This window comes from Sarcophilus harrisii, chromosome 1 (assembly GCF_902635505.1).
Source record: "Sarcophilus harrisii chromosome 1, mSarHar1.11, whole genome shotgun sequence".
In the NCBI taxonomy this organism is placed as follows: Eukaryota; Metazoa; Chordata; class Mammalia; order Dasyuromorphia; family Dasyuridae; genus Sarcophilus; species Sarcophilus harrisii.
The window spans coordinates 516,568,056-516,587,371 of record NC_045426.1 but is presented as its reverse complement, the minus strand read 5'-3'; positions in this window follow the sequence as shown (position 1 = coordinate 516,587,371).

Below are 19,316 nucleotides of genomic sequence, written 5' to 3'. Positions count from 1 at the left end.
TCCTAAATGCCATTAAACTTTTCATCCTAAAAGTATATCCATACTAGTAGCCTCTCCATCATCATTCCTAGGAATGATGACCTAGCATCATCATTCCAGGAAATGTCCATAACATTATTGTTCAGTGTTTTACTCACATCTACACTCATGATTTTCTAGATTTTTCTACCTTTCTCTTCTTTCCCTCCACTTTCCAACTTTCTTTTATCTATTGTGTTCCTCTAATGAGTAACTTTCAATATGATCATTTTCTTTTCTTTTATTTTTTTTGGGGTGGTGGTTTGTATTTGTATCCTCAACATTTAGCCCATATTATCTCTTTATCTCTGTACTTCTGTCCCTTTCTCTTTACACACACACACACACACACACACACACACACACACACACACACATTCTATTCTACTTCATCTTCTTGCAAATCAGAAACACACCTAAGGCTGTAACTTAGTATTTTCTTAAAGGAACTTGCTGTTCATTTGTTAAATAATTTATGCAGTAGATAATTGAAAATTGTATATAGATATAGAAATGTTATTTCTCCCTCACATGACTGTCTATAAATCATCAAACAATATTATGAAGAAATTATTGAATTTGTTAATGATCAATAAAAATTTTAAATAAGTATAGAAATAAATATTCCTTAAAGGGGTATTTCACTTATATAAATTTGAGTGAAAATGTAATGTTTATCTTGGATAAAAAAGGAAATATTAGCAGAGGATATTATAACTATCTTCCAAGAATTTAGATATCTATCTAGATAGAAGATTTAACTTATTTTGTGTAGGAATGTATAGAAATTTCAGGAAAGCAGAGTTCAGCTCAAAAAAATTGAAGAAAGAAAAAAAGTTCACCTAATTATAATTGTTCAGAAGTAAATAAAGTAATGAGTTTTCTAATCATCAAAGTGTTCAAGATCTTCCAGAAAGTAAATATAGTAGAATTTTGGATCAGGTGATTTCCAAAGTATCTTTAAATTTACATGCTACTTGTTCTTAAAAGCCATATAAAAAGCAATTGCATATGAATGATCTAATCTTTGAAAAATTTGTACCTAAAATCTTAAATTGAATATTTATATTAAATTAGAGGGGAAAAAAGTCATATTTCATTTCTTATCTTTAGAAAAATAATGAGAACTCTTCCATATAAAGCAATAGTAATCTTAGCAACCTGTTAATGCTTTTTTCTATATATTTTCATTTTTTTTCTTATTCATGATTATCATTCCTGTATTCAGGTATATGCTAATTCTGTTTAAAAAATAAAATATTTTTACACAGAAACAAAATGTCAAAGTAGAAACCAAAATCTAACAGAAATCTCTCAACATTACCCTCCAAATAACTTTAAAATATCAATGCAAATCAAACATTTAATCAAAAAAGTCATTAAAAATATTTTACCACATTGAGACAATTTAGCAGATTCACAAGAGAGGTGTATAACACTGGAGTAAGCATAGGACCTCTTTGAAATGAGCAGGAGCACTAGTGGTGGTTCTTAGAAGTGTCTGGGACAGAAGGAAATATGAAATATATCATTGAAAAAAAGCAGATCAAAGATAATTTAAGAATTACTGGACTACCTGAAAGTCATGATAAAAAAAATAACAAACAACCTAGACATCATATTTCAAGAAATTATCTGGGGAAACTGCTCCAACATTTTAGAACCAGAGAGAAAAATAACAACTAAAAGATCCATGTGATTCCAAAATAAAAACTATCAGAGATATTATAGCCAAATTCAATAGCTCTCAGGTCAAGGAAAAAAATATTACAAGTCAACAAAGGAAGCAATTTGAATATCATGGAGCTACAGTCAAAATCACCTGAAATCTAGTGCCTTCCCTAATAAAGGAGTGAAGATCTTAAAATAAATATTCAAGAAGGCAAAGGAGCAAGGATTGCAATGGAGAATATCCTACTCAGAAAGGTCATAATAATCCTTCGAAGGGAAAATGAATATTAATCACAAAGATGACTTTCAAATATTTCTGATGAAAAGAGTAGAGCTAAATTTAAGAAAAAATGACATTAAATCAAAAGATTCAAGAGAAACATGAAAAAGCACAAAAGAGTATTCAAAATGGAAATGAAAGTAAACTGTTCATATCCGTGTATGGGAAGATGATACATGTAACTCCTAAAAAGTTTTGTGAAATTACAGCTGTCATAAGGAACCTGCATAGACACAGAACATGTATATGAGTTGATTATGTTGCAATAATCTCCAAAAAATAAAGAATATAAGGGTCAGAAAGAAGGATGCACTAAGAAAAGGAGAAAGAGAGGAATAGGGAAACTGTTCTCATGTAAAAAGAGGCACAGAAGGAAAAGCTTTTATATTGAAGAGAAAAATGGAGGGAGAATAATGCTTGATTTGTACTGTCATTAGAAGTGATTGAAGGAGGGAAGAAAATAATACACTAAGGAATTGTTGGTAGAATAGGGAATTGATAGAACCATTCTGGAGACATTTCAAACAAAATTCACAGGCTTCTAAAACTGCATGCCCTTTGGATCCAGCAATACTAATACCAGTTTTGTACTTCTAAAGAGATCAAATAAAAAGGAAAAGGACTTAAATACATATCAAAAATGTTTATAACATCTCTTTTTGTGGTAGCATGAATTAGAAATAAAGGAGATACTCATCAATTGGGGAATAACTGAATACATTGTGGCATATAATTTTGATAGAGTACTACTGTTCAATAAAAATTGATTGGGGAGGGGTAATTTCAGGAGACATATGTCAAAGTCTTTTTGAAGTGATCAAAGTGAAGTGATCAAAGTGAAGTGTGAATTGGGAGATCATTGTGCACAAGAAAACAATAATGTGAAGGACTTACTCTAATACAGTGATTCATGACAATTTTAAAGGATGCCTCTAGACTACTTTAGAATCCACCTATAGAGAGAAAGTACTGATGATTTCTGAGTGAAAATTGAAGTCTTTATGATATATAATTATAGATATACACATATACACTTCAATATGTATTTAAGTATGTATATGCATATATATGTAAATAAATATAGATGTATGTGTTTTCTTTTCTTTCTTTTTTCACAATAGCACTAATATGGACATGTTTTGCATTATTTCACATGGATAATTTATATCATATCATTTGCCTTCAGAGTGACTGGAAGACTAGAATGAAGGGAAAGAATCTAAAATCAAAAATTTAAAGAGAATAGAATATTAAAAATAAAGAATTGAGTACATATTTAAAAATTAAATATTTTGGATACCTTGAAATTTTAAATGATAATATCACAAGTGAGTTTAGAATGTTAATGAGAGTGTAATCAATTAAGAAATATTATGAATCATCACATTAGTAAATTAACATTTTTGACATTTTCTGTAAATGTCATTACATAAAAAACTATAATTATTGATCTGACTACTGTGTAATTAAGTTGATTAAAATTCCTTTTAGAAAGGATCATGACATAGGCCTAAGGAATGTGAATGAAACAGAATATGTCTGTTCTTAGACACCAAATGAAAGCTAAATTACATATCTACTATTTATCTATATCAATGTCTCTATATAAATATAAGTATTCTTGAACTTGTACATGTCATTATTATAATAGGGAATTTCTCCTATTTTTAGGAATACCACTTTATATGTTCAACTCTTTTTTACTATTTCGCATCTGAAATTTAGCTAACATTATTTTTCTTGAATTGCACTTTTTCTAATCCTAGAGGCATATATTTAATATTTTGTAAGCAAAATATATAGAAGAAAGTTTATTAAATCAAGGAATAGTTTCTGGGTTTTTTTTTAATTATTGCCATAAAACACTAGAATGAGGTGTCAGGGTTAAAGCATTGAACCTGGGGTCAGGAAAACTGGGGTCTGAATTTTATTTCAGTCACTTAGTAGTTTTGTGACTCTGGGAAAGACATTCAAATTCTCTGATTTTTAGTATTTTCATTTGTAAAAAGGAGACTAGATTTGATGACCTCTAAAATCCCTGTGCTAAGGGAGTCAGAAGTTAAAGAATAGAATATGGTATTATATAGATCTTTTGTTCAACTATGGGAATAATATAAGGAATGGAGGAAAACAAGGTCAGAAATGTGATGGAGTGAAAGGTGAGTGAGTCTGTAATTCCTTTCAGCAAGAGAATCTTCATTACAAAATATGAGCTTTAATATGAATTAGACTAGATGCGAGTAGCAAAGAAAAACCTGAAGAAATATAAGTGGGAAGAGTTCTGTATTTGGATCCAAAGTGTGCAGGTTCAAATCCAGGCACTACCACTAAGATAATGGTTTGTACTTAAGTTCAGTCTCAAAGAACAGGAAGGCCCTGTAGCAAGGTGGTACAATCAAAAGCATTCTGCATTTGGAGTTATATACCTTAGGGTTGAATTATGATGCTGCTGCTTTCTTTTTATATGGGTTTGGGGGAATTATTTTACTTCTCTGCTTCTTAGTTCTCTGATCTATCAAATGAAAGTATAGTTTTTGATCACCTGTGAGAAAACTCTCCAATTTATAATTTATGATTGAATTATAGGTTGAGTTGGATTAATTGAACTGAAGAGAGAGTTGTGTTTGCTCTTGACCCTAGGACTATTTCATCAAATACATCCATTGACTCTTCCTCTATAGAACCTAGCTATATTTCCATAGCTTCTATGTATCTAAGCTTTGCTTAGGAGTCCAAGATAATGAAACTGACAACTAATGCCTCTGCTGCTGCACCAATTGAACGTACGCCTAAATACCTCCCATCGGTAGTTCAACAATGTCTTATCCTCTTCCTGCCAAAAGATTTTCTCATTTCCAATAGTCCTTCACAAAGACCCAAGACCTGCACAGGGTCTTTGTGCTATGAACATTAATCTACATCATACTTTAAAAATTATCTTTCCCTACCTTTGCTACTCATTTATATTCAACAGGATTTCTTTAATTAATTTGATGTAAGTATTAGTACAAAGAGAAGCCATCCCCTATTCATTATATTTCTATAATATTTGCTTTCCCAGAATTAAAATCCTCTAAATGTACCTCTTATACATTCACTATTCTCTTTTATGAATCTTGTGCTCCTGATTTGAGAAAACTTCCTTCTTTCTCTTATTTTGTTTTTAACTTCTACATAAATGTAGGACTGATTCAATAAAACTGAGTAGAAGGTAAGATACATAGAATGACTTTTGGAATGCTATAATGTCTTAGTTATACCAAATATCCATGACATTGTACTTCTTTAGAATCTGAATTTCTCACTATGATGTTTTATTTATTTTTGGATCAAGATATAACCTATAGAAAATAACTGTAAACATGCAATTGTCATTTTGAGAAGCACTAATGGATCAGCTATGAAGCATTTTCCTAAGTTTCATAAATTTAACAAAAGTACAAATGAAACACATGGATTGTCTATTTGTTAACTTAAATCTCTATATGCTTAATTCACTTCCTCTTCTCTAGTTATTGGTATCTTATGGTATTTCTGCTGCATTTTATAAACAATTTCTTCCTTCATAATAAATTGAGGTCTATTTATGTGTACCATTATTATCTCCATTGCCTTTTCTGAGGACTTTAGGTTTGATTATGCTGACATTTAGGTATTTAAGAATTTCTAGTCATATATTATCATTAGAATTATTTTGTTATTAAAATTTTTAAATTCTGTTGATAGAACTTGGGACAATTAAAATCACTGAATTACTTTCCAAATACAATTCAACAATACTTTTTTTATTCAATTTTGAACATTGTCCATATTTAAAATCTGTCTAAGAATTTGGACATATACTAATTTAAAAAGTACTAATTATTCTATATTTAAACTCATTTCATATTATGAGTTTTGTCTTAGTTTCTGCATTTGTAAAATGGAAAAAATAATAGTGCTTACTGTTTTTGTAAAGATACATTTTGTAAGGATATTTTTAAAGTGTTTGAAAAACTTTAAAGCTTTATAAAATATTATTTTATTATCATTGTCGTCATCCTTATCGTTATTCCTGAATGGATAGGAAATCAAGCTCTTCTAAATAACTTGGACACCTATAATGGTTCAGCAGTTTTTAAGAGACCAGCTGCAATTAAAAATGTCATTTGAAATCAGAAGATTCAGTAGAATCATCACTTTCTAGGGATTTTTTTCCTTTTATGTTAACTCTTCAGTTCAATGGCAGAGAAATCATTTGCTAAGCACATTTGTTCCCACTTGATTTGTCTATTGTATCATTAATTTGAGAGTTTCTTCTGTTTAAATTTGATTTTATTATTGTATCTTTTAAAACTTTATAAGTTTTTAAATATATTCATGTAAAATACTTTTTAGAAGAACCATTATGAAGCAGTATTTTATTCTACTTAGTGAAATCTTGGTTTTGTAGTCAACAAACAAAAATCTAACTAGTATTTTGTGTTCCATTCACCTATCTCTACAAAGTTATTAACCTCTAAAAACATTTTTCAACATATTCTCCTAAATTTTCATCAAGAATACTATTAATATATATGTAGCTTATTCTCATAAAGGTCTTAAAGACATTTACATCATTAGTTTGCATTATTACTTACAGATATTTTCCCAATCATCCCCTTTTATGGAAAATATCTATTCTTCCCAAGCATTCAATATTCTCTTCTTTCATATACCTTGATTATTGATTACTCAATATGCTTAGAATTCTTTTATGCTTACTTGGTTCTTTTTCACCCATCCTTCTCATTTTACATCATCAAAATATCTTCCTTCATCAGTTCCTCTATCACTTCCATTTCACATGATGAAGTGGCCCTTTTCTTCGTCAAGGAAAATCCCTCTGTGTGCAGAAGTGATCCTCTTCCATTTTATATTCTCAAGAAAAATGATCTCTTTCTCATCCCCCATCTTTCTCTCTAGCCTATCTTTTTTTCCTATTGTCTACAAACATGTTCTAGCCCCACATGCCTTTTTCAAGTCCTTCCCCAAATCCCCAAAAATACCCAAACAAAAACAAAAACAAACTTCACTTCCTCTATTAGTTCAAGTAGTATTTACTATATCTATCCTCCCTTTTGTAGCTAAACTATTTGAGATGACCATAAAAAATTAATTCCTTCACTTCCTTTCCTCTCAGTCTTTTCTTAATTCTTTCATCCTCTTTATAACCTCATCATTCAACTGAAACTACTCTCTCCTAATTTATAAGAATCACTTAATTAAAATATCAAATGATCTATTCGCAATCTTTATCTTTTTTGAATTTTACAGTACTTTAAACTGTCAATCATTCTATTCTCCTAAATACTTTCTTCTTTAATTTTTCAACACACTACTTTTTCTTTGTTGTCAAAAATATGTTTCCTTTGCTGGACGTGAATCCAGATCATTCCCATTAATTGTAAAGTTCTCACAAGGCTCTATATTAAACTCGTTCTCTTCTCTTTCTATACCTTTGAATAAAATTAACTCTTTCAATTATTTTATTTGTCTATTAAAGAAAAATATATAAACCATATTACTATTTCATTGTAATTTCCTTTTGTCTTATTTAATTTATAAAAAAACATGTGAAATTTTAAAAATTATCCCATTCAAGTAGTACTTCATGATTTAATGAACAAGGATCTAACATTTAGAGTATCAGCAATTAGGTTTCATAACTGATCCAAAATTGTTTGTTTTTAAACACATTTTTCCCCTTCTTCTCCCAACTTTCTGTGAGTTTACTATTGTCATTTCATAATATTAAGAGAGCTGTACAATATTGGAAGACATTTTGAAATGATTGTTTTCTGTATTGATTTAGCTAAAAAGTTTATTAGATAGTTGCTTACATAATGGCATAGTTACCTAATAGTCTTAATAGATAGCTTTTTTAGAAAGTACAAAATGTAACCATGTTACTACAATTGTATTCGAAGCTTTTTCCACATGGTAGAGCCTAGTAGTATTTGAGTTTTACTGAAACAATGTTCAAGAAAACAGGGTCCCATCAAAACTGAATTATTTTTTGTGAAAAAAGATTGATTAATATCAATACTGGTTGTTCATTCTTCATTTTGAAGAGGCGATAATGACATCATAGAGTGATATCTTGAAATGAATGCGACTTAGATTTAACTGAGGCAGGATTGCTCAAAACTAGTACTCTTATTCTCTCTTCCAGAGCCATCAAAGTCCTGTGGCAGGACAAAAATTAGGACAACAGGTGATAGTATGTGTTGCAGTAGTTTAGCATCTTTTATCTCTGACTAAGCTCTAAGGGTACCAACTTCTTGGCTATCATAACACATTGTTCTCATCCACACATTTCACGGGGGAAAATGTTCATATGTTTGAGATAAACGTCCTTCTAACTCACTAAGTTCGAGTTCTGGCAGTTACCCTCAACTAAGTTTAGCCCAGCTGCTGAGACAGTTTACCACTGTGTGACTCCTGCACATTCTACAGCTTCTTGGAGCCACAGGTGAAAGTCAATTGGCAGGTGGACACTAAAGTTGGATAAGCATCTAGTAATAATAAGCAAAGCATCTATGATTTGTCAGCATGACTATGCTTCCACTGATAGAGGTCACAAACCTTAACCCCTCAGCTAGATGGTTCTTAGAACTGATCTTACTAACATTTTCTTAGTCTACAGAAAATCTCAAAACTGAAAAAAGAAAACACTTCTCAGAGAACTTTTAGTACCTAGATTTCTAATAATTTGGATTTTTTTCCATTTGGGGGCTTATAATAGCAAATAATTCACTATACTTATTCATAATGCAAGTGTTTTGCTAATGTTTCATGCTGGTATTTTACAAATTTATCTATTGCTTTGAAAAAGTAGAGAACATTATCTAAAGGAATGGGATAGAAGTTAGACTTTATTAGACAGGAGAGAGAGGAATGCCTGAAGCAAGAGACATTGTAAAGAGAGGAAAGTTTCAAGGAAGCTAAATGAGATCAAAAACAGGGACAGTAAATGGCAAAAATAAGTTTGTCTATGTTAAGATTTTTCTTAGAGCTCACCCTAATCATATAAATCTAAATATTTATACATATCACATACACAACTACACTATTAGACACATGCAGCCATTCCTATAAAATTAGACTACTATTTTCATCTCCACGAGTTAAAAAAGGAAACTGGAGGGATTATGTGATATTTCTCCATATGCCCGCTTCTATCTTTGATAACACAGAGTGAATTTTTAATTATATTATTAGAATATGTAAATAATACAAATTATTAGAATATATTAATAAATTCATCTAAATATAATAATAATATTAATTATTAGAAAACAATCCAGTACCTTTTCTTAGGAAACCCCAAATAGAGTCATGAAGAATTATAAATGACTAAATATAATGGCAAATGATTGAATTACATATATTGTTTATCAAGTGTTCATTTAAATATAAGATCAACTGCTTAACAAAAGCATGGTAAATATTTACTTTGCTGGAGAGAAAGAACAAAAAAAGATGATTTAGGCAAAAGTAAATGACCACAGTTTCTTAGATAAATACTTCAATACAAGTTTTTTTTTTTTTTTTTTTTTTTTAAACCTATATCACATCTGAAATTATTATAAACAGTAGCAAAAAGAATGATGGGGAGAAAATGAAAGGAGAGAGAACTGTCTCCTCTGGTAACTGTATCTTTTTAAAAAATTATTGGTGCTGAAATAATAGTTCACAAATGATAGGACAAGGCTTATCAATATATATAACGGCAAATTCTGGAGATATCTTCCAGATTTAGAAAGTTTTGATTTATATTAGAAGTGACTGTAATGAAACCTCTCTTTGATTGTTCTGGATAAATGCATGTTTAAGTGCATAGAAAATATAAAAATCCCATTAAGAGACTCCAAGGAGAAAAAAAAAAAAAAAACATTGATAGAATTTGGCAAGAATTTTTGTCTTAAGCTGCCCAGCTGAAGTTGAAGGGAGGGAAGAGTACTTCCTTCTTAGGAAAGTTAAGAACACTTTCTTCCTTAGAAGACTGTCATCCTTACACTTTAACCCAGGGGTCCTCAAACTACAACCCTTGGGCCAGATGCAGTCTGCTGAGGACGTTAATGGGGCCTGCTGGGTTATGGCAAAATCAGACCGGAAGTGACATTTGACCTAAACTCGAGTTGGCAATGCACACTTCCGACACCGGGCTGAGACAACAGAGACAGAATGTGAGGTAAGACCGCGGTGAGGTGAGTTCCCAGGCCCGAGTGTGTGGTGTGGGGAAGGGAGAAAGATGCAGAAGATGGAAAAGTGATGGCCCAAGGCCTTGTACAGTAATGGCAGCCACTACAACAGACAGGTTCGGGGGATGTACAGTGCATGCTGTGCATGTCATGGCCACTGCAGGGGGAATTCACTGCAGCGGTGAAGGTCGGAAGTGGGAGTGCAAAGAGTGGGAGAGAGAATGCAGGAAACAGAGGCATTACAGTGCAGAGGCAGCTTGGAGGAAGTTGGGCATTGCAGTCTGTATGTCTCTGTGTGGGCAAAGTTATTGCTGGTATATTGTTTTTATAGCTCTGTGTGTATGTATATATATATATATATATATATATATATATATATATATATAATTGACTTGGAGTGTAGGATATGCAAAGAATAGTGGACTTGTGATTACTTTCTCATGCAGTACAAGGAAAGAACTGTATGTCTGATATGCTAGAATATAGTGTCTGTGTTCAAAGAATATAATTTGCATGTACACTATGAAACTCCACATAAAGATAAATGTGATTGTTTGCATTGGAGAAGTGAGAAAAGATAAAATATTAAAACTGAAAAACACATTGACAACTTGGCAAGATACTTTTGTGAAGCAGAAGCAGGTAAATATTTCATCACTGCGAGCAAGTTTTCAAGTTGCCAAGCTAATAGCACACACTGGAAGACCATTTGTGGAGGGAGAATTTGTTAAAGAATGCCTTCTTTCTGTTGCCAAAGAGATTGTCCAGAGAAGGCTGATTTATTTACTACAGTGAGTCTTTCAGGACATACAATTACATGGAGGATTGAAGAAATGGGAGACAATTTGCTTCAGCATTTGCAAAACTCCATAAAAAATTTCATATTTTTCCTTGGCACTCGACAAAAGCAATGATGTTTGTGCTTCTGCACAACTTCTAATTTTTATTCATGGGATGAATGATTACTTTGAAGTCATAGAAGAGCTTGCTGCACTGCAAAGCATCAAAGGAACAACTATACTAGAGAACATCTATGAAAAGGTTTACAAAACTATGAATGGTTTGGAGCTGGACTGGGCTAAACTAACCAGAGTGACAACTGATGGTGCTCCTAGTATGGTGGGGTCTAAGAAAGGAGTAATTGCTCTCATTAACCAAGAGATGGACAATCATAACCATTCTCATTCAATAGCCATACACTGCCTCATCTACCAACAAGTGCTGTGTAGTAAATCACTGAAGTAGGACTCTGTTATGAAAATTGTGGTATCTTGTGTTAACTTCATTAGAGCTAATGCACTAAATCACAGACAATTTCAGGAATTCCTGTCTGAGCTAAATGTTGAGTATGAAGATGTTCTATATCACACAGAAGTCCATTGGCTGAGTCGAGGGAGAGTTTTGGAACATTTCTATGACATTTCCATGGATTACAACTTTTCTGCTTTCAAAAAACAAAGAAGTACCAGAGCTCAATGATGCAGAATGGAAATGGCACCTTGCCTTTCACAGATGGAACAGAGCTACTCAACAATTTCAATATGCAACTTCAAGGAAAGGGGAAGCTCATCTGTGATATGCAATCACATGTCAAAGCATTTGAAGTAAAATTAGGCCTTCTCATCAAACAAGTGAAGGAGGAAAATTTCTGCCATCTTCCCACAACTCAAAATCTGTTAGCGGAAAAACCGCTGATTACATTCCCAAACAAAACATGTGTGGATTCACTGGAAAAATTACAAAAGGAGTTCCAATTTAGATTTAAAGAGCTTCATCTCTATGAACAGGACATACAGCTTTTCTGTAATCCATTTTCTATTGATATTGAAAATGTGGATACAATTTACCAAATGGAACTGGCTGAACTGCAGAATTGTGACTCTCTGAAAGACACATTCAATTCAAGCAGCTTTCATAATTTCTATGCAACTCTCCCCTCTGAGACATATCCTCATCTCAGGAACCATGCACTCAAAATGGCAACCATCTTTGGCAGCACTTATGTCTGTGAACAGACTTTTTCTAGAATGAAATATTTGAAATCTCCAACTAGATCAAGACTAACAGATGCACACTTGCATCACTTGTTATGACTAGCAGTGACAAATATGGAATATATACTATATTATATATATAGGAAATATATATATATTATTATATATTATATATTATATACATTATATATTATATATACATTTTATTATATTATATATTATATATACATTGTATATATATATAATATATATATAGTATATATATTGTATATTATATACATTATATATTATATTATATATTATATAATGAATATATATTATATATATAGGAAAACTAGTTTTCCTAAATTTACTCTAGGTATCTACTAACTATATAACCATGGGCAAGTCACTTAATCCTGTTTGACTCAGTTTCCACAGGTATAAAAAGAGTCGAAAAAGGAAATAGCAAATGATTTCAGTATCTCAACTAAGAAAACCTCAAATGGCAACTTAAACAATAAGACATGAATTAAAACACACACACACACACACACACACACACACACACACACACCAGAACAACAATTATCTATCTAAGTTATATGTACTAGAAGACAAATTCTACGCATTGTCCTCAAGATATGTATTTTGGATGACACAATAGATACTTCTATCAACTTATTTTTCTATTTGTTTAATTGGATAATTAGTAATACATAAAGTTCCTTTAATAGTCCTCTCTATATAAAGATATGGCATAACTATAGTACTATGAAATGCTTTGTGTCATGATGAAGCATGAGGGACAAGGGATTAAGCATATGTATATCATTTAAGATATGTCAGGAAATTGTGCTAAGAAAATTTTATATAAATATTATCTCATTTTATCCTCACAACCCACATGGACATTTATTATTCTCATTTTGTAGTTGAAGGAAATAAAAGCAAATAGAACTTATGTGGCTTGACTAGAACTAATGAAGAGTTCCAGGCTGAAAATGAACGCAGCTCTTTCTGATTCTATTTCGAGTACTATATCTGCTATTCCACTAAAATGTTTAATTTCAGTGAGTTTATTAAAAATAAATATATGATTATTTTTCCATTCTAGTTTATATCCCCTAAAATCAAAAAGCTCTATATTAAAATCGGTATTATGTAATTTTAGCTATAGGATCATGGTAGTAACATTCTACTGAGGCCCAATATTAAATTGATAAACTTTGAAGATTATAACTTTTGATGGCACTTAGTATCTGACAATCATTCTTTATTTGTAGACTTGGTAGTATGTAACTATAAAGCAACCCTCTAACAAGGGAAACAATACCAATAATTGCCTTATTGCTATATAAAATTCTCATTTATATGAGAATAATTTAGATCTATTTGTGGTGTAGTATTTCCCTTTATTAACTTTATCAAACTTTTTAGAATTTCCTCCTTATTCTAATTACATATATTTCTTTTCAAAATAAATAATCTGAGCCTCAATTTGATTCTTTTTTTTTTTTTAAACTTCTTGGAAGCTTAGTCTATGATAGAGTATTTTAGTGGCTTGAGTCTTGCTCAACACGTGTTATAATTTTTTATTGAAAGAAAAATATGTTTAAAGAAAACTACTAAGTGTATGAACATTTAGAATGTTTTTTTAATGTGATACAAAGATAATGCTATTCTTAGCTTCATCAAGCTTAAATATGTTTAGATTGCTATTTTTATAAATTTTTAGCACATCCCCACCAAAAAACTCCAAATTCAATAGTCATACCAACCCAAGATCACAATGCAATTAATTAAAACAATAAGAATGCAAAAAAAAAAAAAAACAATTAAAATGTCTCCATTATGAATGGCTTCATTTCCCATATTACCACAATTAATAGGCATATTATAGAGTCAGAATGAATTAATATAATTAGTATTAAAACTCAGAGGCCAGAAATAACGTACATATACCGTTTTCATTTCAGATTTAGCAGAGAAATCAAAAGAATAGTAATGTCTCTGATGCAGTGAAACTTGGAAATATTTTTTTTTCTTAGAAGGCCTTTAATTTTAGTAGTATTTTCCCCAATTTTATGTAAATACAATTTTTAGCATTAATTTGATAAAATTTTGAATTCAGATTTTTTTCTCTCCTTTCCCTTCCCTCTTCCTAAAATGGTAAGCAATTTGATATAATTATATATGTGTAATCATATAAAACATATTTCAATATTGGTCACATTTCTGAAAGAAAAAACAAATAAAAAACACACAAAAATATAAACTAAGTGGGAAGAGTATGCTTTGATCTGCATTCAGATTCTACCCATTATCTGGATATAGATAGCATTTTCCATTATGAGTACTTGTAATTGTCTTAGATCATTGTATCACTAAGAAGAACAAAATCATCATAGTCAATCATCACAAAACATTGCCATTAGTGTGTACAATGTTTTCCTGCTTCCATTCATTTCACTTTGCATTGGTTCATATGTCTTTCCAAGTTTTTTTTTTTTTTTTTTTTTGAAAATCTGCAGCTCATTCTTTCTTATTGCACAATAATATTCTATTACATTCAGATATCACAGCTTGTTTAGCCATTCCCCAATTAATGGGCATCCTCACAATTTTTAATATATTGCTGCCATATTAAAGTCTACTATAAATATTTTTGGATGTGTAGGTTCCCCCCCCCCCTTTCATCTTTTCTTTGGGATACAGAGCCAATAATTGTATTGCTCTATCAAAGAGTATAACAGTATTTTATAATGCTTTAGACATAGTTCTCAATTGCTTTCCAGAATGTGTGAATCAGTTCACAATTCTACCAACAATGCATTAATGTCCCAATTTTCCCAGTTGTTTTCTAATTTGTTTCTTTTTTGTAATATTAGCCCATTTGATAGGTGTGAGATGGTACATTAGAGTTGTTTTAATTTACATTTTTCTGATTTCTGATTAAAAGTGATTAAGAGTATATTGTCCAGACTAGCTCCCTGGAGGGCCTCATGATCAGTCAAAGTCAAAGTTCTTGGTCTTTAGGGGGAGAAGTGAAGGAGGCAGTCTAGCCGCAACGTGGCTTGCCAAAGATGTATCCTGGATTCTGGAGTCTGGAGTTGCTACTCTCTCTCCTCTTGTCCTTCAAACAAATGACTCTTACTTCTCTCCTTCAGCCCTCCAATCCTTGCCTACAATTACCTCACCACTAAACATTCAGCCAGCACCAAGGTGAGGAGAACCATCACATTACCATCTCATCTAAATATATGTATATAGAGCCATTATCTCACATCAAATAGGTACTTAGCCTTAAGTGCTCTGCTGTCTGATTCAAGCACACCTTTTCAGAGTTTCCACCCTCTACACAAATCATTTCTTTCTATACTTTTGGATAGTCTAGTTTTCTTGACCTATAACTGCCTCTTCCTATCTTGGAAATATCCTATTGCAATTCTCACAGCCTGTTATGGGCCAGAACTTCAATGAACTTAAAATTGAAAATTACTTCAAAAAGTAATTGGAAACTAAATAATCTCATCTTAAAGAATGATTGGGTGAAACAACAAATTATAGACACAATTAATAATTTCACTCAAGATAATGACAATGATGAGACATCGTACCAAAATTTGTGGGATGCAGTCAAAGCGGTAATAAGGGGAAATTTTATATCCTGAGAGGCTTACTTAAATAAAATAGAGAAAGAGAAGATAAATGAATTGGGCTTGCAACTTAAAAAGCTAGAAAAAGACCAAATTTAAAACCCCCAATCAATTACTAACCTTGAAATTCTAAAATTAAAAGGAGAAATTAATAATATTGAAAGTTAAAAAAAATATTCAACTAATAAAGAAAACTAAGAGTTGGTTTTATGAAAAAACCAATAAAATTGGTAACCTTTGGTAAATCTGATTAGAAAAGGGAAAGAAGAAAATCAATTAGTAGTCTTAAAAGTGAAAAGGGAGAACTTTCCACCAATGAAGAGGAAATTAAAGAAATAATAAGGCGTTACTTTGCCCAACTTTATGCCAATAAATTTAATAACCTAAGTGAAATAGATGACTACCTCCAAAAATATAGGCTTTCCAGATTAACAGAGGAGGAAGTAAATTGCTTAAATAGGTCCCATTTCAGAAAAAGAAATAGAACAAGCTATTAATCAATTCCCTAAAAAAAACTCCCCAAGACCAGATGGATTTACATGTGAATTCTACCAAACATTCAAAGAACAATTAGCCCCAATGCTTTATAAACTATTTGAAAAAATAGGGAATGAAGGAGCCCTACCAAATTCCTTTTATGATACAGACATGGTACTGATACCTAAACCAGGTAGGTTGAAAACAGAGAAAGAAAATTATAGACCAATCTCCCTAATGAATATTGATGCTAAAATCTTAAATAAGATATTAGCAAAAAGACTACAGAAAATCATCCCCAGGATAATACAACACGATCAAGTAGGATTTATACCAGGAATGCCTGGTATATTATATATTATAATAAATTATAATAATTATAATTATATTCCATCATATATATTCCATATATAATAATTCCATATATAATTCCATATATAATAATTCCATATATAATATATTCCAATTATATATATGGAATTATAATTTAAAAAAAGATTATGAACACATTGAAGTAGGGAGTGCATTTTAATTTATATCTCTAGCACTTTGCATAGTTCTTGATATATAGTGAGTGCTTAAAATGTTTATTTAGTTGAATAATATTTAATAATAAAAATGGAGATGCTAATTTTATATTTAGAAATTAATTGTCAAATTGGAAGCTTTTCCAAAGGGCATTAAAAACAACGCTCTCAAGGGATTTTTTTTTAGTTATAAATATTAGAAGAATGATTTTCAGTGATATTATTAATTTATAAATCAGTTTTTGAATGTGTGAATTAAAAATCAGAAGTGAGACTAAATATGAATACTAATGATATAGTTGTTGAAATAACTGGAATTTTGTTCTAGTAGGCCTTGCGTTATTCAGTGACTTTAGGGTACATTCATGGAAATTTTGACTGTGGAGCAACGCAGAATTATATAGTAGAGGAAATCCTATAACTATAGTTCTTTGGGAAAATTCATAATTTAATGAACCTGAAATTCATATTTTAGCTGATTCCATTAGAACCAAACCCTCATTTTCCATTTGATATGTAAATAAATGATTTCATGAATATTAACCAATATTCTTCAATATTTAGAAATTCTTTTCAAGAAATAGATAAATTCTTTTTCAGTGTCTTTTAGAAGGATGAATAAAACCACATATTTTTAAATTCATGACATATGGCAACTTTTACTAAATTGGAATAGCATCTAGTAGGTGGTACTCTGTCATTTAATAATTAACATCTGTATTTCAAAAAGACCATAATAAGAAATTGATTATCCTGTGAGAGCAACTTTTGAAGATTGGTTATCCAATCATGGAAATTAATTTAAAATTTATTAAGACTATCTGTAAAATAATGTATAAAGTACTAGAAGATGAAGGGCTCACAATAGCCCTAGTATAGGAGAATATGTTTAAGGTAATATTGTAAAAAAGTTAGGGATTTTTAAAAATACAATTGAAAAAAGAGAATGAATTCTACAAATTAAAAATGGGATGAGCAAAGATGCAGAGAAGGGAACATTTAGTAGAAAAGTTCTTCTCAGATATAAAATGTGGGAAAGAGAATAATGAGTAATGATACTGGAAAGGTAGGCTGAAGCCATATAATTAAAGACTATAAATGTCTAATAGAGTTTATATTTTATCCCAGGAAAAAAATAAGCTTTTCCTACTTTTTGACTAGGAATATAATGTATTTTAGCTTGTGGTTTTGGGTTAACATGTTAAAATTGTGTCTGAAAGTTGTAAAGATAAGTTAGAAAAGGGGCAGATTAGAGTCATAGAAACAATTCAGTAGGCTATTTGAACAGTCCATAATAAATTGAGGTCATGGCTGAGTCACTGAAGAAAAAAAGCTATTTGCAAAATATACTGTGAATATATAATTAGTAAGAATTTGAAGTTGAGGGAAGTAAAGAGGGTATCAAAACCAAGATGTTAGAGACTAGAGACATTCAGCTGAACTCTCCCAAATTCCTCTCTGAACAACTCTAAAATAATGCTTCAAATTTAATTTTTGAGTAGCAGAATCAACTAGAGATCAAATGAAAAAAAATAATTCTAGCTGAGACCATTTAGAATTTTTGAAGTAAACATCTGACTCATTAGGGTGGTGGTTGAGCCTGGAATGCATCACAGATGGCAGTGACAGATTCTTAGAAGCAGCTGCATTAGTGGTGGCAATAGTTTTAGAAAGTCTTAGGACAGAAGTGGTAGAAGAATCAAACAACTGATCCGAAAGATATTCTTGGTGACCCTGTGGGACACTGACTTCAGAATCCTGTTATTTTTTGCCCATATGCATTTCTGGGCCCCATTACCAGGATTGAAAGATATGATATTATTTAAGGCTGCAAGGAGGCAGAGGCCCTGTTCATGCATGATTGCAGGCCATAAAATATTTTTATGATTACTTATTGATCTCAATTGCAAGAGAGAGGAAATCATATATAATTGAATGTGAAAAAGAACAGAAGAACCTTATCATTGTCCCAGGACTAGGAGGACAGCTTGTAGCGGTGACTGCAAGGGAATGAAATACCTTCCTGGATTAAGATTATATCACAGACTAGCATTTCAGAAATACAAAAAATCAAAATTTTAGAACAAGAAATCACTATTTGACAAAAACTGCTGGGCATACTGTAAAGAAGTCTGGCAAAAACTAGATATATACCAATATCTCACATAGTGTAACAAAATAAGTTCAAAATGGGTATATTATTTAGGCACAAAGAGTGATATCATCAGCAAATTAGGTAATCATTTTTATGGACAAGAAAAGAAAATATGACCATATGAGATAGCATTATAAGATGTAAAATCTCAAATTTTGATCAAGTCAAATTAAAGTTTTTGCACAAACAAAATCAATGCTGTGAAGATCGTGTATTTTTAAATCAACAGGAGTCAGGAATTCAGGTTAGGGGAAAATCGTCAGTCTTTATTCTCAGTGAAGAAGGATCGGAGGTGGAAGAGAATCGGCGATAGCAATGTGTGCAGCTGAGT